The sequence below is a fragment of the Eubalaena glacialis genome, chromosome 11, assembly GCF_028564815.1.
Source record: "Eubalaena glacialis isolate mEubGla1 chromosome 11, mEubGla1.1.hap2.+ XY, whole genome shotgun sequence".
Taxonomy (NCBI): Eukaryota; Metazoa; Chordata; class Mammalia; order Artiodactyla; family Balaenidae; genus Eubalaena; species Eubalaena glacialis.
The window spans coordinates 95,379,263-95,403,286 of NC_083726.1; the positions used below are offsets into that span (position 1 = coordinate 95,379,263).

The window sequence follows — 24,024 nt, forward strand, 5'->3', positions numbered from 1 at the left end:
CACAAATAGGATGACAGGTGAAGGTCATTGTGAAGCAGAAAGAGGCGTCAATTACCCAAACCTCCACCACCAAATGGGACATTTTATTTATAAACTGAAAATAAACGGAGCTCCTTTTTTGCCCTCTACAAGGCACTGCAGTAGAGACGCAAGGTTCAAGGCATAGATGCCTGGGAAACTGGTGGTAACCTTGTTAGAAATAGAGAAGACATATCTCTATGGAAGGTGAAAAGGCTCATTAATTACTTTTATAGAAATTCTTATCTGCTTAGTTTATAGCAAAAAAAAAGTTCGTTAGCTGGTGAACATAGTTTCAATAATTTAAAAATACAATTTATGAGACTGTTTCATAGTAACTGTAGGAGATACTTTATCACTCCTCTCTAAATCACTCAAACGAACAGACGGACCCATTATGCAATCATCTAAGTACTCTTAATTAAAGAGATAATGTTCATATCATAATCTTTTAAAAAAATGACTAAGTTGTGAAACTTAAGGACAAAAGAAAGAGAAAAGAGTACTTCCTGCCTTTGCATATATAATTCCACAGAGAGCAGTGGCTCTCAACGGTGCTAGAATCACCTGAGAATTTTAAGGAGCAAACCGATGGCAAGTCACACCCCAGAATTTCTGGGGGTGGGGCTCCAGCCTCAGAAATTTTTAACATGCTCTCTGGGTGAGTCTAATGTGCAGCCGGGCTGAGGACAATGAAAGCAAGAGATGTGATGGAGGGGAGTACTGGAGACTGTCTTTTATGAGAGTAAATCTGAACTGTAGTGGGAAGTTGGAACTTAAATCCACATCCACAGTTTCAAATCTGAATGCTCTAAATATGATATTTTATGGGGAACTCTTTAACTTCTCATAATATTAGATATTTTTTTCCATTAAGGATTCAATGTACTGATCTGGAAGTAAACCCTTCAGAATGAATAAGAACTGATCATTAGAGACAGAAGGTCTCTAATGGATGTTTAGCCCACTGTTTAGCCCACTGTTTAGCCCACCGACCACAGACCTTATCCTGTGTTGGCTTAAATACCTCACTCTTCCACAGGGCTCTTAACTTTAGAAGAGGGGCCGTATCTTGTTCATCTTGGAATGAACAAGACCACTCTGGAAGTGGTCACTCTTGGACCACTCTGGAAATGGTCACTATATAGCCAATCAGATTTTTTAATCTTTTTGATGTAAAGATTGTGAGCTGCTAAAATAGTTTATTAATAGAGTTTATTAATAGAAAATTATTAATTTTAATTTATTAAAATTATTTCTCTACAAATACTTGAAATTAAAGTCATGTTATATATTTTGGGATGTTTAAATTGAACTCTGCCTAGTGAAAGGGAGACAGACCAGATGATTAGGGAAATTATTTTCCAACAAGAAAGCTTACTTATTTTATTTATTAACCATGATTAAACTTTGCTGCAGGACTCTTGAAGTTGGTTCGGTGGTACGTGTGGTTCTGGTACTGCAACCACACGTTCCATTTTTAGGAAGATGGCTAACAGGCTGCCCAGTGTGGGTGTGGACAGATGCCCGTTCCCTGACTGCTGTGACAGTGTGGCTGACTCCAATAAAGGGACACTCCATTTCCTTCTTCTACTCCTCCCCTTCCCTGTCAATCAGCTTTCCCAACATCATTGTCAGTCCACTGGGCTACTGTTCTATCCCTACTCTAGACTGAATACTTAATTACATGCCAGGAACATACAATACTGCTACAAGATGATACTATTATTATCTCCGCTTTCTAGATGAGGAAAGAGGGGCGTGGAAACGCAAGACAACTTCCCTAGTCACTCAGCTAGGTTGGTGAGTTGTAAAGCCAACCTTGGAGCTTAGGTCCGTCTGGCCCAGAAGTCCATCTCAAAAGCATTATATTTGCTCTTTCATCCTTTCACTGTGGATGGATTCCCAGGTCACACTCTGAGCTGCTGCCCACTGGAATCAGATCCTGTCTAGCCAGTCTGCAAAATGGAACATTTCTGCCCTTTCTTACTTCCCACTACATGGATCAGTCACCCTGACCGGGCTGACCGTGGATACCACACCCAGGATATGTGGCATCTAGGAAGATCCCACCAAAGGAAAAAACTAGGGATAGACTGGAAAATCAAAGCATGACCCGCTGCCCACGACCTGTAGTTTTGCTTGAAGAGTGAGTCCATCGGTACTTTAGTCTCTCTCAGCAACAATTTCCTCTTATTCCCCCGGAGAAGGGATCATGGTTGCTTTCTGGCTATTGCCATTAGATTTTCCCTCATGCAATGGAGCTAGACACTTCTGCTATGATTTCTCCCATTGGAAGGCCCCAAGAGCCTTCTCCATAATCAGTAGATCAGGTCTCCCTGCAATCTTTATAACCAAATATTAAAAAGATATATATTTAAAAGCAAATGATGGCTGTTACCATTGCTTCCCTAAAAGTATTACAGTTCCATGAAAAGGAGGTGGCTGGCTTTTATCCAGCACTACAAATATTTCAAATTAGAACCATTGACTTATCGAATGCCTTTGCATAATTTACCCTAAGAAGCAAAAATTCACCCACTCAGAACCTGGTTAACTGCCAGGAGAAATAAATGTCATGCTCTTTAAAAAAAGAAAGAAAGAGGGGGAAAAAAATGTTAATTGTTGTTTATGCTGACAAGCATGGTAAATTAGTCCCCTAATGGCATACAGGTATCCAGTGTTGCTTAATCAACATAAAATTATTTGGAGGCTCAGAATATCTGGCTCTGAGTCACATTAGACTCCAATCTCTTCTCATTTGCATCTGAAATGATACTGTTCACAAATGCAGTAGATCTTGTCTGAGGAGACCCACTTAGGTGAAGAGTTCTCTAAAGAACTTATTACCTTATAGTAAAAATATTTTGGATAAATCATGAAGATGATCAATTATATACAATTAAGATGCCTAGGAAAGTACAAGTATGACTTTGAATCAGGATGCTAAATTTGTTTTTGTTACTGACAATTTCAAATATTTTAAAAAGAAACTTACTCAGAAGGTCCAGTTGCCCCAAGTCAATTTTTAAAGAAGTGCTAAGCACATTAGACTCTAGCTGCTGAGTCTTGGGCCTTATACAAGGCTCTTTAGTTGATAATAATATAAGGATTTTATTATAAGTAGGTAGATGCTATACGTAGATTCCATAAAGAAGATCCTTGAAGAGAATATGGTAGCAAGTATACTAAACAGTGTTTGTCCTTTGAAAAGCTTAGTAATAAAGCAAGTTGAGAATGAGTAGGAAATTTACTGGGACTCAAATCTTAGAACTTGGAAAGTGAACAAGAGAATAATGTTTGCTGATCTATTTATTATCATATTAAATTCCATACTTGTTTTCTTAATGTTTCATCACTGCATGTAATGTACCATACTATGGAAAATATCAAGTCAATGCCATAAAGTAAACATTCTGGACTCAGCGGTATTAACAGCTGCACAAATAGATTGAATACTAGAGTGTGTTGTTTAGGGACTCAGGTTGATGGAATGCTATCAGGAGTTAGCACAGTGGACACCTGGTGTTTTGCTTGCTCAGTGTTCCTTCTTCTTAAATATAACACGTCTGTCCTTTTGGGGATCACCCCTCCACTCTGAGTCCACATGGTTCCAATCAGGTGACTATATACTTGACATCAGGGGTGGGGTATATGTTCCAGCCCTAGCCAATGAGAATACAAATCCTCTTGGCCACTGGGATTGCTTCAGATTTGGCTACCTGACCCAAGTCAGGCCAATTAGAGTTCATCTCAGGGCTTCTGGAGCTGCCAGGAAAGATATGCACTTTTGCAACAATGGGGTTGCTGAATTCATGGGATGTAAAGATGAATGAATGAAGCTAATGGTAATTATTTTTAATGTTACACATAAAATATATGCCTGGAAATAAACCAAAAACGAAGAAGAGCTTAGACATGGAGAGAGGCAAATACCTGAGGATGTTTGAACACTTGGATTCTGTTCTACCCAAAGCCTTTGAATCTCCCAGATATGTAAGCCATCATTTTTGCTTTTGCTTCAACTAACATGATAGTATGTTCTGTCCCTTACAAATAAGTTATCTTATTAATACACGTAATTCGGATAGTGGTAGCAATAAGTAGCTATTTTAAAAGTGGCGGAGAAATGTGATAATTAGGCAGAAATTTTAAAAGAAAAAAATGTGTGCACATCAAATAGCACACAAAGCAAGAATATATTTTTATTAGACCATTTCAAAATTTAGATAGGATTATAGAATGTTAGGACTATAGAGATTACTTCTTTCAACTTTCTAGTTTTAAATTTATAAGTATGTAATCTGAGGTCCAGGAGGAAACATCTAAAATGTTCGGTAAAGGCTATTGACAAATGCTTCCATGTGATTATAAAAATGAAAGTGAATATTGGACTGCTGAAGGATCTTAAAAGATTTCAATTTCTCAAGGGCAACTGTGAATATTAGGAACCAAATCAATGCTATTTTTCATGCAGTTTAATCTAGCCTAAAAGAACCTCCGGAGTGAAATAGAATGTGATTACTAATTTTTTTTTTTAATTTTTATTTATTTATTTATTTATTTATTGGCTGCATTGGGTCTTCGTTGCTGTGCACGGGCTTCTCACTGTGGTGGCTTCTCTTGTTGTGGAGCGCGGGCTCTAGGCGCGTGGACTCCAGTAGTTGTGGCACGTGGGCTCAGTAGTTGTGGCTCGTGGGCTCTAGAGAGCAAGCTCAGTAGTTGTGGTGCACAGGCTTAGTTGCTCCGTGGCATGTGGGATCTTCCTGGACCAGGGATTGAACCCACGTCCCCTGCATTGGCAGGCAGATTCTTAACCACTGTGCCACCAGGGAAGCCCCATGATTACTAATTTAAAAAACAGTTAATTCTTTTTCCTTAAAAGTGTCTTTGCTCTTCCTTCAACTAGGAAATATAGCTAAAACTTACAAACAGATATGCATTCAAATACATGAGTCTGTTTATATAATATTAAGATATTAATTAGTTTGTTTACTCTTTAAAGAAATAATAAACACTAACCCTGTTGAAGTGGAACTTTGGTTAAAATTATAGTTAATTATAAATTAACTTTAATTTCTAAGTAACTATCAGTATTTTCCTGTTACAAAGTTGATGTAGTCATTAGGAAAAATGGACATCATGGAGCCCAAACAGCTGGCTGACATAGATAGCTTTAACTCTTCCATAAATTGACTGTTGTGAAATGCTGGCATCATGGCAGAGGATTTGAGGACACTGCATTTGTCTTTTAAAATTACACTTGGGAAAAATAAAACCCAGGTGACTGGTACTTGGAAATATGTTTTGTCATTTATTTTAGTCATTTACTAACTTATAATTGTGAATCTGAATGTTTGTGGAATTATGGGTTGGACTTTTTATGGGCAGATTTGAAAGGTTTCAAAACAGAAAAGGAACTATTCATCCCACCTTTGAAAAACAACAAAACACAATGGAAATATTTCACACCATATGGAGATAATATATAAATATCGAGAGGATTGTGTCAATTCATTGTCAGTATGAACACAGGGCACACTTTCTACTCTTTATCTTTTGTGAAAAATATACATACTAAAACAAAGCTAAGCCCATTGTTAGCTTTAATTACGAAAGGTAACAGGTTACAGCAAGTATGCTCTCCTGAAAAAATAAGGTTATCAAGTCTCATTTCAAATAATCATTGAAAGCTCAAAAATTGAAAAAACACAACAAAGGCATGAACATTGATCAGAAGAAAATATAAATAGACATTGAATGAAAAAGACTGAAGCCACTCAATTCATGTTGGAAACTCCATGATTAGCAGCATTTTTGGTATTGATACATAGACCAGCGACTTGAGCTACTGTAATAATTCGGCAAATGACTGACCACATTCTGTGTTGTTAAAAAGTCATTAAAATTTTGCTCGGCTGATTACATGGTAATTATACAGAAACTGTGGTATGGAAGAGCTATTACTAATAAGCATTGAGAATATAACATGAAAAAATACAAATAGAAGCAGACATGATTATTTATATAATAAAAATGCTGGTAGTATTTCCTCTGTTCAAAGGGTCAAATGAAAATCTTCAGAAATTATGTGGAACTCAACATGAAAACCAGCTCAAATATTAACATGTTGCTAGTCTGTAACGGGCCCCAGACTAGAGCAGGTCTTTCACTGCTGTTTTGGTCTCTACTGTTCCCTTAGGTATAGGCTTTAATAAACAACTTGCTTCAGGTCACACCCTTCCTTAAAAAATCAAATAATATAGAAGTGAAAAATGTTAAAATGAAAATACTCCTTTATTCATGTGTGATTATTCTCAAAGATTTTTCTATATACATGCAAACGTATCAGGGCCAGGACTAGGGAATGGTGAGTGAAGCATCTAGGGTCTAAAATTTACAGAGATACTGAGAATTTTGTGCCCTAGGCATCTCACTCACTTCCCCATAGTCCTGGTCCTGAAACATGTGCAATTACATGTATACAATTTTATACAAATTTATGTACAATATATTTGAAATCAAAATGGGATCGTAGTGTATGGGTGTAACTTGCTTGATTCACTCAGCAATATATGGCAAGCATCCTTCCTTGTGAGTATATATAGATCTGTATCATTTTTTCAAATATCTGCATAATATGTTATAATCTGAATGTAGTATAATTTATTAAATCCCCCCTCTGCTGATGGACACATATCACTTCCAGTGTGGGAGTACTGCTAATAATATTACAATTTTATACACACAGTTTTGTGCAATTGTGTATTTCTGCAGGACAGATTATTGTCAGTAGTGCAACTGTGCATTCAACTAACGTTCACATTTTAAAGGTTTGTGGGTACTGACAACTTTCCCTCTAAACTGCAGCAATGTCAAATCAAACTTTCAGAGATGATGGAAATGTTCTCTGTGTTGTCCAGTATGGTAGCCACTAGTGACATGAGGCCATTGGTCGCTTGAAATGTTGTTAGTGAAACTGAGGAACTGAATTTTAATTTTATTTCTTTTTTTTAAAGTATTTATTTATTTAATTAATTTATTTTCTTTATTTGGCTGCATCTGGTCTTAGTTGCAGCACACGGGCTCTTCATTGTGGCATGCAGGTTTCTCTCTAGTTGTGGCGTGCGGGCTCTAGAGCACGCCAGCTCAGTAGTTGTGGTGCGTGGGCTTAGTTGACCCACGGCATGTGGGATCTTAGTTCCCTGACCAGGGAGCGAACCGGCGTCCCCTGCATTGGAAGGTGGATTCTTAACCACTGGACTTCCAAGGAAGTCCCTTTATTTCATTTTAAATCTAAAATTTTCAATTGATTGTCTTTGATTTTCTTGGTTTATGAGCACTGGCTAGGGCATCCATAAAAATATTGAATAATAGCTGTGTATAAGCAGACTTTTCTTGTTCTGAGCTTTAATCAGAATTCTTCAAGAGTCACATCTTATGTGTGACATTTGTTGTTGCTTTCTGATAGGTTGTCTTCATCAAAGTAACAGAAAGTGCTAGTGGGCTACCCTCAAAGCCATTCTGTAACCTCTAACTATGGATGCTGGAGAGCCAGTTACTTACTTCCTCTGTTAAGGGGAAGTCTGCTGGCATCTTAAGAGAGGGATCATTTGAATCCTCTTAAGGGTTAGGTATCAGTGCGTGTGTGAGTGCAGAGCTTGTTGGCAGTTCTCCTTTTCCTACATCCAGTATTGAAGCCTAGAGCTGTGGCAGCCCTCCTGATAATAAGCAACCAGCATGAGAATGAAGAGCTGACAGCTAAGCATGGTCAAAACACAAGGCTGGAATGAACCTGAGTCCCAAGTTATATTTTTAGCTCACTGACCCAGTTCTGAGACTGTCTGCTTCTGAAATTCTTGTAAAATAAATACAAAAATGTTATTATAGCTTACACCACCATTCACAGAGTTTTCTGTTACTTTCCACCAGAGCATTCTTAACCAGTACTTCAAGTTAAGAACACTTTTTTTCTATTCCTAGTTTTATAAGTATTATTAAAACCAGAAATGAATGTCATGATCAATCACATATCTTTTCAAATATAAATTTCAAAGAACAACAGCAAATACTTAAATAATGCCGAATATGTGGAAGGCATTGTTCTAAGTTTTTACATTTATTAACTAATGTAATCTTTATAAAAACCCTTTGGGGTAGATACTATTATTATCCATATTTAAAAATGAGGAAATTGAGACACAGAGAGGTTAGGTAAATTGCCTAAGGTCACATAGCTAGAAAGTGACAGAGTCAGTATTTGAACCTATACAGTTTGGCTCCAGGATCCTGGATCTTAGTCTACCTCTAGCACTTATTATAGTATTGAAAAAATGATACATGGACCACAGTATGTATTTCTCAATTCTATCATTATTTTATTATTAGTTGTCTTTATCATAAGAGTTACCAACAGAGCTATTTGACTGAACTAATGACAAGTGAATATGAATTATTTTATTATTTTTAATTGAATTATAATTAATATACGTATTACATTAGTTTCAGGTATATTACATAGTGATTCAATATTTTTAAATATTATGAAATGATAATAATAAATCTAGTTCCCGTCTGTCACCAAAGTTGTTACAATATTATTGACTATATTCCCTATACTATGCATTACATCCCTGTGACTTATTTATTTTATAGCTGGAAGTTTGTATCTCTTAATCTCCTTCACCTATTTCATCTGTCCCTCAACCCCCCACCCCTCTGGTAACCACCTGTTTGTTCTCTATATATGTGAGTCTGTTTCAGTTTTGTTTTGGTTGTTCATTTGTTTTGCTTTTTAGATTCCACGTATAAGTGAAATTATACAGTATTTGTCTTTCTCTGTCTAACTTATTTCACTTCACATAATACCCTCTAAGTCCATCCATATTGCTGCAAAGGGCAAGATTTTATCATTTTAATGACTGAGTAATATTCCATTGTATATATGTATACCACATTTTTATCCATTTATCTATCAGTGGACACTTACGTTGCTTCCATATCATGGCTATTGTAAATAGTTCTGCAATGAACATAGGGGTACCTATATCTTTTCAAATTGTGTTTTCATTTCTTCAGATGAAAACCCAGTAGTGGAATTGCTGGACCATATGGTAGTTCTATTTTTAATTTTTTTTTTTTTAGGAAACTTTATACCCTTTTCCATAGTGACTGCACCAATTTATATTCCTACAAACAGTGCATGAGAGGTCCCTTTTCTCCACATCCTCACTAACACTTGTTGTTTCTTGTCTTTTTGATAATAGCCAGCCTGATAGGTGTGAGGTGGTATCCCATTGTGATTTTGATTTGCATTTCCCTGATAATTAGTGACACTGAGCACATTTTCATGTGTCTGTTGGCCATCTGTATATTTCCATTGGAAAAATGTCTATTCAGGTCCTGTGCCCATTTTAAAATCAGGTTGTTTGGTTTTTTTGATATTGAGTTGTATGAATCCTTTATATATTTTGGATATCAACCCCTTACTGGATATATCATTTGCAGATATTCTCCGGTTCAGTAGATTGCCTTTCATTTTGGTTGCTGGTTTCCTTCCCTGTGTGAAAGCTTTTTAGTTTGGTGTAGTCCCCTGTGCTTAATTTTGCTTTTGTTTCCTTTGCCTGAAGAGGCATATCCAAAAATATGTTGCTAAGACCAGTGTCAAAAAGATTATTGCCTATATTTTCTTCTAGAAGTTTTATGGTTTCAGGTCTAACATTTCAGTCTTTAATCCATTTTGAGTTTATTTTTGTATATGGTGTAAGAAAGAAGTCCAGTTTCATTTTTTTGAATGTAGCTGTCCAGTTTTCCCAACATCATTTATTGAAGAGACTGTCTTTTCCCCATTGGATATTCTTACCTCCATTGTCATAAATTAATTGACCATATAAGTGTGGATTCATTTCTGAGCTCTCTATTCTGTTTCATTGGTCCATGTGTCTGTTTTTGTGCCAGTATCACAATGTTTTGATTATTGTAACTTTGTTTTGTAGTTCAAAATCAGGGAATGTGGTATCTCCAGACTTATTCTTCTTTCTTAAGATTGTTTTGGCTATTTGGGGTCCTTTGTGGACCCATACAAATTTTAGGGTTATTTGTTTTAGTTCTGTGGAAAATGCCATTGGTATTTTGATAGGGATTGCATTGAATCTGTAGATTGCTTTGAGGAGTATGGACACTTTAACGATATTGTTTCTTCCAAATGCAATACTGTTGCATTTCTATATACTAATAATGAACCATCACAAAGAGAAATGAAGAAAACAATCCCATTTACAATTGCATCCGTATATTATTTTTGTATCCTGCAACTTTACTGAATTCATTTATTAGTTCTAATAGTTTTTTTTGGTGAATATTAATTCAGTATTTTAATGTCAGTTACATAATTTGCTATAAAAAGAGAGCACCAGTAAAATTCAATCGATCAAGCTTCAAAGCAAATCTTAGTTTTTCATACTCAATTTATTTTCTTAAAAAGTTTGATTCACAAATTCATTTCTTAGACTTTTTTTTTTTTCTGGGACTCGCAAGAATAATATCCTTTTCTTATTCTTCCTAAAGTTAGAGTTATAATAGATGAATTAAGGCAATTTTTCCCAATTCTTTAACATGTCCTTACTTTGGCCAGAATTTCTTTCTTTTTTTTTTAATAACTTTTTTTGTTTGTTTTATTCTGCATTTCTCATATGACAGTCCCAAACCCAACACTTGGTTTTGTTTTCTGCCTTTCTTATTCTGTCAGCATCTATGTCAGCACACTTTTTCCCAATAGCATATGCAATCTGATCCTCATCTGGTGGGTACACATAGGCCCTCAAAGATCCTGGCTCTCTAGCACGGGAACCTGAGTCCTTCCTTTCGACTACGCCCATGTATGTCTGTGCTTGGGGCTCTGCTTTGGTCCCATCACGTTTGAGGTGTCCTTAGGCCAGGAGCACCAAACACGTTATATGCCAACTCTGAATAAATACAGGGGGCTGCTTGGAGCCCAGGGTTGAGGGTAAGATGGCAGGCTGTGTCTGGGTTCCATTACAAAGAATGCTGCGCTTGACTGGCAGTGTCTGCCATGGCAACACCAACTAGACATGTCTGGAATGAGGATATTGGGAGAAGAGGCTACATGCTGGCCACAGGTTTAGAAAGGGACAAGGTGTACGTTCTATCCCTGCCTTAGGTGGTTGTTCTGTTTCCCAGGCTGTGTTGTCTCACTGGCCAGGAGGCTGAGGGGGCAGTCTAAAGACCATGAAGCTGCAAGTGGCTTCCCCAGGCCCTGGATTGGAGAGCATGAGCCCCAAGCTAGAGGGAGCTTGGAAGGGCAGCCTGTGCAGGGCCCTACAGGGGTCTACATGCTGCAGGCCACGCTGGCATTATCTCCTTGTCCTCTGGAGTCAGTTTCATCCAGGCAAAGCCAGCTGGCTGGCTGTCAAAGAGTCAGATACAACTGGGGGGTAAAAACACTTTTCCATGGCACTTACATAGAAGTGTACTGGCTGTCAAAGCGTCAGATACAACTTGGGGGTAAAAACAGTTTTCAATGGCACTTAATCTCTGGATACACTTTCCAAACTAAAAAGGTTTCTCTTCTATGTGCTACTGAGAAATCAAAATAGAGTAAAAGGACAGTCTTACTTTAATCAAGTTCCAGAATGAGGACATACAGCTTAGAAAAGTACTGTCTCAGCAGAAGATGCAAGGATGTGTGTAAAAGAATGTTTCTAGAAAATACCAAAGGCACCAAATATAACCCCAGCTTTGCCTTCTGCTTTTCCTTGATGCCACTCCATACCCCAGGCGGGGAGGCTACTTTGTCCAGCTGACTTTGGGAATGTCATAGTGCTCTGTGAGTGTGTCCAGGTGTCTGATGAAGTCCTCTTCTCTCTGCTTGTGCGTATTAAATACTTTCTTCAGGATTTGCCGCTTCTCCTGCATCTTCCATTTGCCGCTTCTCCTGCATCTTCTCGAAGGCTGCCTGGGCCGGTGTCCACTTGTGCAGGCTGCACCGCTTCTCCTCCTCGTTCTTTTTGCTTGTTCCCATCACATCCAGGAGTTTCACCTAGTCTTTGTCCTTCTTTTTCTTCTTCCGTTTAGTCACTCCGAGCTCTGCGATGCCTTTCAGCTTCAGAGGCCCCTTCTCCACAATTTCTTCCTTTTTCTCCCCCTCCTTCTTTGATCAAGGACAGTGATGCTTTTTTCCTCTGTCATCCAAGAAAAAGTTGCATAGACAGACAAAAAAAGGGAACAAGGACTTAATACTCCCACCTCCTCCTGGGTTTTTATGTCTCATCTCTTTTGTTCTATCTTTACTGTGCATGACTCAACATATGTGGACAATATCTTAAAATCCTGTTGGCACTCCATAAATTAAAATAACAGAGCCTCCTGACAGCAGTAGTTATATAAGTAAATGTAAACCAAGATTATCTATGATGCAGGGCACAATGGGAATTACTTTTCAGCTTTGTATAAGTTGACAATAGAGAATTATATTGATACTTGATAATCTTTAAAGGCATTTGTTGTATTTTTCTTATTTCCTATTCTTTATGTATCCATTGGAAGTATAATGAATTCAAATTAACTAAGTATGATTGTGAAAAAGATAATATTAGTAAGATGACTCCAGTCTAACCATCATCATAGGCTTATTCTTTTACCATCACCTAAAGAAGATAAGGGTTTTTTTGTGTGTATATAAGTATAGTGACATTTAGTTCATAGATTTGTCATCATCATCTTTATTATCATTTCAAGATGATAATGATAATATTATAAATTATCATAATCGTAATTATCACCATTATGTGAGATTTTGTATATTTATCATTTAATATAATTCTTTTTCTAGTGATTCTTTAAAAAAAATTATTGCTAGATGTATAATTAAATGTCAGTGAATCAAGAGTGGCCAAGATGGTGGAGTAGGGAGACCCTGAGCTCACCTCCTCCCACAGGCACACCAAAATTACAACTATTTACAGAGGAACTATTGATGAGAAGGACCTGAAGACTAGCAGAAAATATCTTCTACAACTATAGATATAAAGAAGGAACCACAATGAGATGGGTAGGAGGGGCAGAAATGTGGTATTAGTCAGACCCATACCCCCAGGTAGGCAACCCACAAGTGGGAGGATAATTACAATTGTAGAGGTTCTCCCCAAGGAGCTAGGGGTCTGAACCCCACCCTTGGCTTCCCACTTGAGGGGTCCTGCACTGGGAAGATGAGCCCTCAGAGTGTTTGGCTTTGACGACCAGCAGGGTTTACTTTTGGGAGAGCCAGAGGATTGTAGGAAACAGAAACTCCACTCTTAAATGCTGCACACAAAATTTCACATGCTCTGAGATCAAGGGCAGGAGCAAGCACTTGAAAAGAGCTTGGGTCAAATGCACTTGCTGATCTTGGAGAGCTTCTTGCAGAGGCAGGAGGCAACTAGGACTTACCCTGGGGACATAAACACTGGCAGCAGCCATTTTGGGGAGTTTATTCTACCACAAGGACACTAGTACTGGCAAATGACATTTTGGAATCCTCCCACTATCTTATTCGTGCTGGGACCCGGTTCCACCAACCAGCCAGTTGGCACCAGTCCTGGGACACCCCATGCCAAAGAGCTAGCCAGACAAGGACACAGCCCCAACCACCAACAGGGCAGTTGCTTTAGGACCCCCTGAACCCCCAGCCTCCCTGGGACCTGGATCCATCCACCAGAGGGCCCAGGACCTAGTTCCACCCACCAGTGGGCGGGTCACTAGCCTGGACTCCCAGGGCCCCACAAGTAGTTGCCAGGACATGACCCTACCCACCACCGGGCCAACACCAGATCCAGGACCTGTGGGCACCAGCCCACCAGCAAGCCCACACCAGCTTTGCACCCCTGGGCCACAGCCAGCCACCCCAGGACCTGGCTTCACTTACTAGTGGGTCAGCAATAGACCTGGGACACCCCCAAGGGCTCTGCAGCCAGCCGCCTCATGACCTGACCTCACACACCAGTGGGCCTGGACTGGGACTTTGTAGGCCATGAACAGCCACTTGTGGCAGGAACTGGCCCTGCTTACCAGTGGCCAGCAGCCTCTGTACTCAGCAAGGCCTGCTGACTAACTGGACTGAGGGTCAGTCATGCCTACCAGCATGCCCAGAGTAGTCAGCCCACCACAACAAAAGGCTCACACCGCCCACATAGATGATGCCTCTAGAGCATATAATGCTGGTGACCAGAGTGGAGTGTGCTGCTAAGCCCCATAGGACATCTCCCATATAAGGCCACTTCTCCAAGATCAGGTAGCCAGACTACCAAATACATAGAAATAAAAATGGAGAATTAAGCAAAATGAAGTGACAGAAGAACAAGATAAAGCTATGGAAGAAGAATTAAGTGAAGTGGAGATAAGCAATCTGCCTGATAAAGAATTCAAGGTAATGATCATAGAGATGCTCAAAGAGTTTGGCAGAAGAACAGATGAGAAGTCAGAAGTTTCTAACAACAAGTTAGAAAATATGAAAAAGAACCAAACAGAGATGAAGAATACAATAACTGAAATAAAAATTACACTAGAAGTAATCAACAGTAGATTAATAATACAGAGGAACAGATCAGCAAGCTGGAAGGCAGAGTAGTGGAAATCACCCAAGCTGAACAGAAAAAAGAAAAAAATTTTTCAATGAGGGCACTTTAAGAGACCTCTGGAACAACATCAAGTGTACTAATATTAGCACTAACATTAGGGGTCCCAGAAAGAGAAGAGAGAAGATGGCAGAGAACATATTTGAAGATATAACAGCTGAAAACTTCCTTAACCTGGGAAAAGAAACAGACATCCAAGCACAGGAAGCACAGGGAGTCCCAAACAAGATCAACCCAAAGAGGATGACACCAAGACACACTGTAATTAAAATGGCAAAAATTTAAGATAAAGAGAAAATATTAAAAGCAGCAAGAGAAAAGCAACTTGTTATGTACAGTGGACTCCCATAAGCCTATCAGCTGACTTTGTAGCAGAAACCCTGCAGGCCAGAAGGGAGTGGCACAATATATTTAAAATGTTGAAAGGGAAAAACCTACAACCAAGAATACTCTACCAGCAAGGCTATCATTCATATTTGAAGGAGAGATCAAGAGGTTACAGAGATGCAAGAGCCAAAAGAGTTCATCATTATGAAACCAGCTTCACAAGAAATGTTAAAGAGACTTCTCTAAGTGGAAAAGACTATAAGTAGAAATATGAAAATTATATAAGGAAAAATCTCTTTGGTAAAGGCAAATATTCAGTAAAGGTAGTAGATCAACCACATATAAAGTGAGTAGGAATGTTAAAAGACAAAGGTAATAAAATCAGCTATATCCACAATAACTAGCTAAGGGATACACAAAACAAAAAGAAGTAAAATATGACATCGAAAACAGTAAACATGGTGGTGGGGGAATACAAATGCAGGATTGTTAAAATGCGTTCAAACTTAAGAGATCAGGAACTTGAAATATATAAACACATATAAATTATATATATATATAAACTTCATGATATATATATAAACTTCATGGTAACCACAAACCAGAATCAAAAATAGATACATACACATCAAAGAAAAAGGAATCCAAAAATAACACTAGTCATCAAATCACAAGGAAAAAGAACAAAAGAAGAAAAGAACAAAAACAAACTATAAAATAACCAGAAAACAGTTGACAAAATGGCAATACATGCATACCTATCAATAAGTACTTTAAATGTAAATGGACTAAATGCTCCAATCAAAAGATATGGAGTGGCTGAATGGATACAAAAACAAGACCCGTATATATGATGCCTACAAAAACTCACTTCAGATCTAAAGACATGCACAGACTGAAAGTGAGAGGATGTAAAAGTTATTCCATGCAAATGAAAATGAGAAGAAAGCTGAGGCAGTAATACTTATATCAGCCCAAATAGATTTTGAAACAAAGACTGTAACAAGAGATAAGGACATTACATAATGATCAATGTAATGATCGAGGCAGTAATACTTATATCAGCCAAAATAGATTTTGAAACAAAGACTGTAACAAGAGATAAGGACATTACATAATGATCAAGGGATCAATCCAAGAAGAAGATATAACAATTGTAAATATACATGCACCCCATGTAGGAGCACCTAAACACATAAAGCAAATATTAATAGACAAAAAGGGAGAAATTGACAGTAACACAATAATATTAGGGGACTTCTTTAACACCACACTTATATCAATGGACAGATCATCCAGACAGAAAATCAATAGGGAAACATTGGTCTTAAGTGACACATTAAACCAGATGGACTTAATAGATGTATACAGAACATTACATCCAAAAGCAGCAGAATGCACATTCTTTTCAAGTGTACAATACATGGAACAGTCTCCAGGATAAATCACATCCTAGGCCAGAAAACAAGTCTCAGTAAATTTAAGAAGATTGCAATCATATCTAACATCTTTTCCAATCACAGAACTATGAGAATAGAAATCAACTACAAGGAAGAAAACTGCAAAAAACACAAACATATGGAGGCTAAATAATATGCTACTAAAGAACCAATGGGTTGCTGAAGAAATCAAAGAAGAAATTTAAAAAAAAGAGAAACACCTGGAGACAAATGAAAACAAAAACGCAATGATTCAAAATCTGTAGGATGCAGCAAAAGCAACTCTAAGAGGTATGTGTATAGCAATATAAGCCTACGTCAGGAAACAAGAAAAATCTCAAATAAACAACCTAACCTTACAACTAAATTTCTAAAAAAAAAAAGAAGAAGAACAAACAGAAGTCAAAGTTAGTATAAGGAAAGAAATCATAAAGATCAGAGCAGAAATAAAAATGAAATAGTGACTTAAAAAAAAATAGAAAAGATCAATGAAACTAAGAGCTGGTTCTTTGAAAAAATTAAAAAATGGGCAAAACTTTAGCCAGACTCATCAAGAACAAAAGAGAGGGCCCAAATCAATAAAATCAGAAATGAAAAAGGAGAAGTTACAATCAACACCACAGAAATACAAAGGATAATAAGAGATTACTATGAACAATTATACACAATAAAATGGACAACCTAGAAGAAATGGACACATTCCTAGAAATGTACAATCTGAAGACTTGAATGTACAATCCAAGACTGAATCAGGAAGAAATAAAAAATATGAACTGACCAATTACCAGTAAAGAAATTGAATTGGTAATTAAAAACTCCCAACAAAGTCCAGGCTCAGACAGCATCACAGGTGAATTCTACCAAACACATAAAGAAGAGTTAACACCTATCCTTCTCAAACTATTCTAAAACATTGCAAGGGAAAGAATGCTTCCGTACTCATTCTTCAAGGCCAACATCACCCAGATACCAAAACCAGACAAAGGTATCACACACAAAAAAGAAAATTACAGGCCAATATCACTGATGAATACAGATGCAAAAATCCTCAACAAAATACTAGCAAAGTGAATTCAACAGCACATTACAAGGATCATACAGAATAATCAAGTGGGATTTATCCTAGGGATGTAAGGATGTACAGTATCCACAAATCAATCCGTGTGACACACCACACTAACAAATTGAAGAATAAAAAATTATATGATCATCTCAATAGATGCAGAAAAAGCTTTTCAAAAACTTCAACATCTATTTATGATAATAACTCTCAAGAAAGTGAGTATAGAAGGACCACACCTCAACATAATACAAGCCATATACGAGAAGCCCACAGCTAACATCATACTCAATGGTGAAAAGCTGAAAGCATTTCCTCTGAGATCAGGAATAAGATAAGGATGCCCATTCTCACCACTTCTATTCAACATAGTATAGGAAGCCCTAGCCACACCAATCAGACAAGAAAAAGAAACAAAAGGCATCCAAATTGGAAAGGAAGAAGTAAAACTGTTACTGTTTGCAGATGGCATGATACTATACATAAAAAATTCTTAATACACCACCAAAAATCTACTAGAACTCATCAGTGAATTTGGTCAATTCGCAGGATACAAAATTAATGTACAGAAATCTGTTGCATTTCTATACACTAACAATGAACTATCAGAAAGAGAAATTAAAGGAATAATCCCATTTGTAAATGCACCAAAAAGAATACAGTACCTAGGAATAAATCTAACTAAGGAGGTAAAAGACCTGTACTCGGAAAACTATAAGGCACTGATGAAAGAAATTAAAGACAACACAACCAGATGGAAAGATATACCATGTTCATGGATTGGAAGAATTAATGTTGTTAAAATGACCATACTACCCAAGGTAATTTACAGATTCAGTGCAATCCCTATCAAAATACCAATGGCATTTTTCACAGAACTAGACCAAATAATTCTAAAATTTGTATGGAAACACAAAAGACCCCAATTAGCCATAATTTTCTCAATCTTGAGAAAGAGCATAACTGGAGATATCACACTCCCTGATTTCAAACTATACAAATGAGGTACAGTCATCAAAACAGTATGGTACTGGCACAAAAACAGAACAAAATAGAGAGCCCATAAATGAACCCACACTTATATGGTTAATTAATCTATGACAAAGGAGACAAGAATATACAGTGGGGAAAGACAGCCTCTTCAATAAATGGTGCTGGGAAAACTTGACAACTACATGAAAAGAATCAAACTGGACTACTTTCTTATACTACGTATAAAAATAAATTCAAAATGGATGAAAGACTTAAATATAAGACCTGAAACCATAAAACTTCTAGAAGAAAACATAGGCAATAATCTCTTTGACATTGGAGTTAGCAATATTTTTTTGGATATGTCTCTTCAGGCAAGAAACAAAAACAAAATTAAACAAATGGAAATGAGACTACATCAAACTAAAAAACTTTTGCACAATGAAGGAAACTATCAAGAAAACAAAAAGACCACCTACTGAATGGTCAAAGATATTTGTAAATGATATATCTGACATGGGGTTAATCTCCCAACTATACAGAGAACTCATACAACTTGACATCAAAAAAACCCAAAGAACCTAATTTAAAAATTGGCAGAGTATATGAACATTTTCAAAAGAAGACATACAGGTGGCCAACAGGCACATGAAAAAAAAAATGCTCAACATTACTAATCATCAAGGAAATGCAAATCTAAACCACAATGAGATATCACCTCACACCTATCAGAATAGATATTATCAAAAAGACAACAAATAACAAGTGTCGGTGAGGATATGGAGAAAAAGGAACCCTTATGTATTGGGTTGGCCAAAAAGTTCATTTGGTTCTAAGTAAAACAAAAAGACACATTTTTCATTTTCACGAAGAACTTTATTGAACAACGTATTCACTAACCAAACTAACTTTTTGAACAACCCAATACTATTGGTGGGAATGTAAATTGGTGCAGCCACTATGGAAAACAATGTGAGGTTCCTCAAAAAATTAAAAATAGAATTATCTTATGACCCAACAATTCCACTCCTAGGTACTTATCCAAAGAAAAGGAAAACATTAATTTGTAAAGATATATGCTCCCCTATGTTCATAATAGTCAAGATATGGAAGCAACCTAAGCTCCAGTAGTAGATGAATGGATAAAGAATAAGTTATCTATATAAAATGGAATATTACTCAGCCATGAAAGAGAATGAAATATTGCCATTTGCAACAACATGGATGGACCCTAGAAGATATTATGCTAAGTGAAATAAGTCAGAGAAAGACAAATATGGTGTAATTTCACTTACACGTGGAATCTAAAAAAACAGAACAAATGAAGAAATGTAACAAAACAGAAAGATTCATATATACAGAGAACAAACTGATGGTTGCCAGAGGTGGGATAGAAGAGAAATAGGTGAGGGAAGTTAAGAGGTACAAACTTCCAGTTACAAAATAAATGAGTCACAGGTATGAAATGTATAGTATAGGGAATATATCAATAATTATGTAATATCTTGGTAAGTTGACAAATGGTAGGTAACTAGACTTAATTGTGATGATAATTTTGAAATGTATAGAAATGTTGAATCACTGCTTTGTGTACCGGGAACATAGTATTGTTATACTTCAAAAACAAATATACTTCAAAAACAAATAAACAAACTCATAGAAAAAGAGATCAGATTTGTGGTTACCAGAGGTGGGGGTTGGTTAGGGGGTGGATTGGGATGAAGGCAGTCAAAATGCACAAACTTCCAGTTGTAAGATAAGTAAGCACTAGGGATGTAATGTACAACATGATAAATATAATTAACACTTCTGTGTGTTAATACATGAAAGTTGTTAAGAGAGTAAATCCCAAGTGTTCTCATCGCAAGGAAAAATTTTTTTCCTATTTCTTTAATTTTTTATCTACATGAGATAATGGATGTTCATTAAACGTATTGTGATAATAATTTCATGATCCACGTAATTCAAATCATTATGCTCTACACCTTAAACTTATACAGTGCTGTATGTCAATTACATCTCAACAAAAATGGAAGAAAAAAAATGTCTATGAATCTATACAATTAATCCACATTCTGGATAAACACTACAATCTCAATCTGAAATAAATCCATGAATTATCATATGTCTTTGTATGTCTTTGGCAAATATACACACAAGAGATTATATACCTGTTATCTATTATGTAAATATAGGGTTTACTTTAGCTATGCCAGACAAAGTCAGAAAAATAAAAATGCTGTAGGCAGAAGGATTTATAACATTCACAGGGCCGGGGCAGGGGTGTTAATAATGTTCACAGCCACAGAAGAAATTAGAAAGAGTAAGATGGACCACAACAATGAAAACAGTACAATACAGTGAGAGAAACTGAATAAAGGCAACAAGATTTAGAGACTTGAAAGGGAGGCTGGAAACATTGCTTTGATACAGAATGCAATGGAACCAAGTAAAGAACAAAATAAAAATAAGTTGGTTGAAAAAGGAGACATTCTAGGGAATTCAGGTAAGGAATTTGAGTTTGTTGGGTGTGAGGGTATTTGCAAATGCATATCTCTTCTTCCAGTTTCATGCCTGCAGGAACACAGATGGGAACCTAATAAGATAAAAAAGGCAAGGTCTTTAGTTGGGGGCTTTAAGGGTGTTACCTCGTTATTATTATTCCTGAAGAGTACCAGCTTTCCATGTTCTTTAGTTTTTCTTTTGTTTCGTAATGGCATTTGGGTAAAATTGCCTGTGTAATACCCTCCTAGACACATCAAGTTTTGGAAAAAAACAATACTTTTCTCTTTATGTCATCGCTTCATGGTGGGCGAAGCTTGGGCTTCTCGGTGTGTTTGGACCATTGTCATGCATAGCTTCCTGTGTAAGGAAATCTAAAATTAACTCTGAGTACAAGAGGGCATGAGTTCAAATCCAGATTCTAGCAGTGTACATTTTGGTTCTGTAAGCTTCTGTCTCCTTATATGTAAAATTTGGAAAACAATTGCACCTAACTCAGAGGTTGTGAGATGTGAAATAAGCATAGTGAATGGAACATAGTGAATGTTCAGTAGCTGATATTGGTTCTTTAATATGAACCATCATATAGCCATCAACTCAGTCTTTATCTACCAGTTGCTTTGCTTGATGACTGAGTATTGTACTGATGGGAAAGCTCGTTCTGCCTAATCAAATGTTAACTTAATTCCGGGCATGATGGGGTATTTACCTGGTGTGCTAGTTTAGTTTAGAAAGATAAATAATGTTAGTGCATATTGGTGATAATATTAAAATTACTATAAATCAGGAAAAAACTGTATTTTAAAAGACACCTATTCTTTGGAACTGCATAGAAACCAGTCAGTATGACCTTGTGACTCCAGCAAGATGAGGTTTGGAGTGTCATGTAGTCGTGAGACTACAGGATGAAGAGAGGCAGGGCAGGCAGGGGCAGGGGTGATGCCTCTGGGACCCTTCTCACCTAACCAGATCCCACCAATATTTGAAAATGAGAGGAGATCAGTGAAGAAATGGATAATTCACAGGGCTGCATGCAAAGCAGGTTGGGCTGATAGCTTAATGGAGTTATCAGACTTTCATCGTTCTTCAGATCATCAAGTTCACAAAGCAAATGCAGACGGGCATAGCTTCTGTGATTGCTACCACTTGATTTGAAAGACATTTATTGAGAGAGCTGCTTTGGCAAAGAAAGAGCAAGAGATAATTTCTTAACGTTTAGGACCATGGTTCTTTATCCCCAATACAAATTGTGCATCATAGTCTTTTACAACTGCAATTTTTTACTCGTGAAAGAATGAAAATCTTACTTTATTTATTTTTAAAATTTATTTCTTTATTTGGCCATGTTGGGTCTCAGTTGCAGCATGCGGGCTCTTCGTTGTGGCGCGCGGGCTCCTGAGCGCAGGGGCTCAGTAGTTGTGGCGTGCGGGCTTAGTTGCCCCGTGGCGTGTGGGCTCTTAGTTCCCCAACCAGGGATCGAACCTGCATCCCCTGCATTGGAAGGCAGATTCTTAACCACTGGACCACCAGGGAAGTCCTTGAAAATCTTACTTTAAAAAGACAATAAATTGCTTAGATTTATTTTTGCTTTTAAAGTTCCAGTGACGCATTAACTTTAGTTAAAAGGGAACTTCAAAATCATTCTTTTATTCTATCTTATCTCCCTTGTCTACAGATCTATAATGTACTCAATCTCCATGTGTAGTTTCTGCTAGTTCAGACTCAAGATATATTGCTTCCACTGTATTCTTTAGAATATTCCATGGCAGAGACATCAAATTAGTGTATATATTTTTTCTTCACTTCAACTATATTTATAAAGTCTCACCACATTTTTTTCTTCATCTTAGCTATATTAAATAAAAACATAACAAAAAAAAGGCAGGTACCAAATCCCTAATGCCTACTGTTTGCTTCTTATTTTTAAGAGAACTTCTTACAATAAAATCAGAATCAGAATATAAATGTGTCACCCAGAAATCTCTTAGCAGTATTGGTAGCTTTTCAAACTACACATTAAAATTTAGTCTTGTATTATTTTTTACATATCTTAAGGAATCTGAAGAATTTCTTCACCTTAAGCAGTTTGAGTAAATGGGATTTTGTAGGGTTTTTGGTTGGGATTTTCTCAATAGCCTCAAGGAAGATCTGACTTTCTCATCCATCCTTCTGTATTTAAATGACAGGCATTTAGAGAGATGAGAGGCAGGCTGCCCACTCGGAAGCACCATCTCACCCTTCAGGAAGAGCTCCCAAATTAAGGATCCCAAAGATTCCATACAAGCAGCTACATAGAAATGAAGCTGGCGCTGCAGAGGTGATCTGGATGCAGTAAGAAATGCAGGAAGATGCCCACAAATAAAAAGTAAGTCTGTAATCTCTAATATGTGCTCTTCCTTGTCTTCTTTGGAGAATTTTAAACACTATTAGAGTTCACTCAACTGCTCTCCTCATCCAAGGCTGAATCACGGCTCACGTTTACTAAAGGAAAGTGGATTCTATCTCTTGGTCTTAAGAAAAATTGTTGAGTTTTTTCTCAGTCTCAGTGAAAATGGTAGTTTTCCTAGTGGAGGAATTAGGTGGTATAAATTATTTTGGGGAAATTGAGTTTTATCTTGCAGTCTTGCTCTCTTCCATTTACTGGCTATTTGATCTCAGTCACTTTCTAAATCTCTGTCCACCAGTTTCCTGATCTATAAAACTGAGATAATAATAGTACATATAAGCGCTTGATAATTGTTCTACATTAATAATTATTGTTAAATTAATACGCTGGAGTAACCTCTCTACCTGATGACTTTTGGGTATAAAATGTCTTTGTCTGGTAGGTAAAGGACAGTGACATCAACATTGGGCATTACTGTTGGGCGTGGGATTAAGCTAGGGGTTGAGAAAAATGAAAACATGGTCCTGACCTTAGACACATTAAATTTTATTTTTGTGCATAAAAATATACAGTAAAAAAGTTTTCAGTTTTGAAAATTTATTGAGCTATGCACTTTGTATACTTTTAATGCATATTATCTATCAATAAAAAGGTAGAACAAAAAATAAACAATTTCTATGATAATCCTAT

General features: G+C 37.0%; 1 protein-coding gene and 1 pseudogene across 9 annotated transcripts in view; one reads left to right on the forward strand and one right to left on the reverse strand.

Annotated features, from left to right (window-relative positions):
* LMNTD1 (lamin tail domain containing 1) overlaps positions 1–24,024 on the forward strand; it is a 416,942-nt gene that overhangs the window by 79,728 nt on the left and 313,190 nt on the right. For all 9 annotated transcript variants that reach the window (XR_009702527.1, XR_009702525.1, XR_009702526.1 and 6 more), the window contains exon 3: positions 23,135–23,313. The gene's annotated coding sequence lies outside the window, so the exon portion shown is untranslated. The remainder of the gene's footprint in view (positions 1–23,134; positions 23,314–24,024) is intronic.
* LOC133101732 (protein FAM32A-like) lies at positions 11,720–13,494 on the reverse strand (annotated as a pseudogene).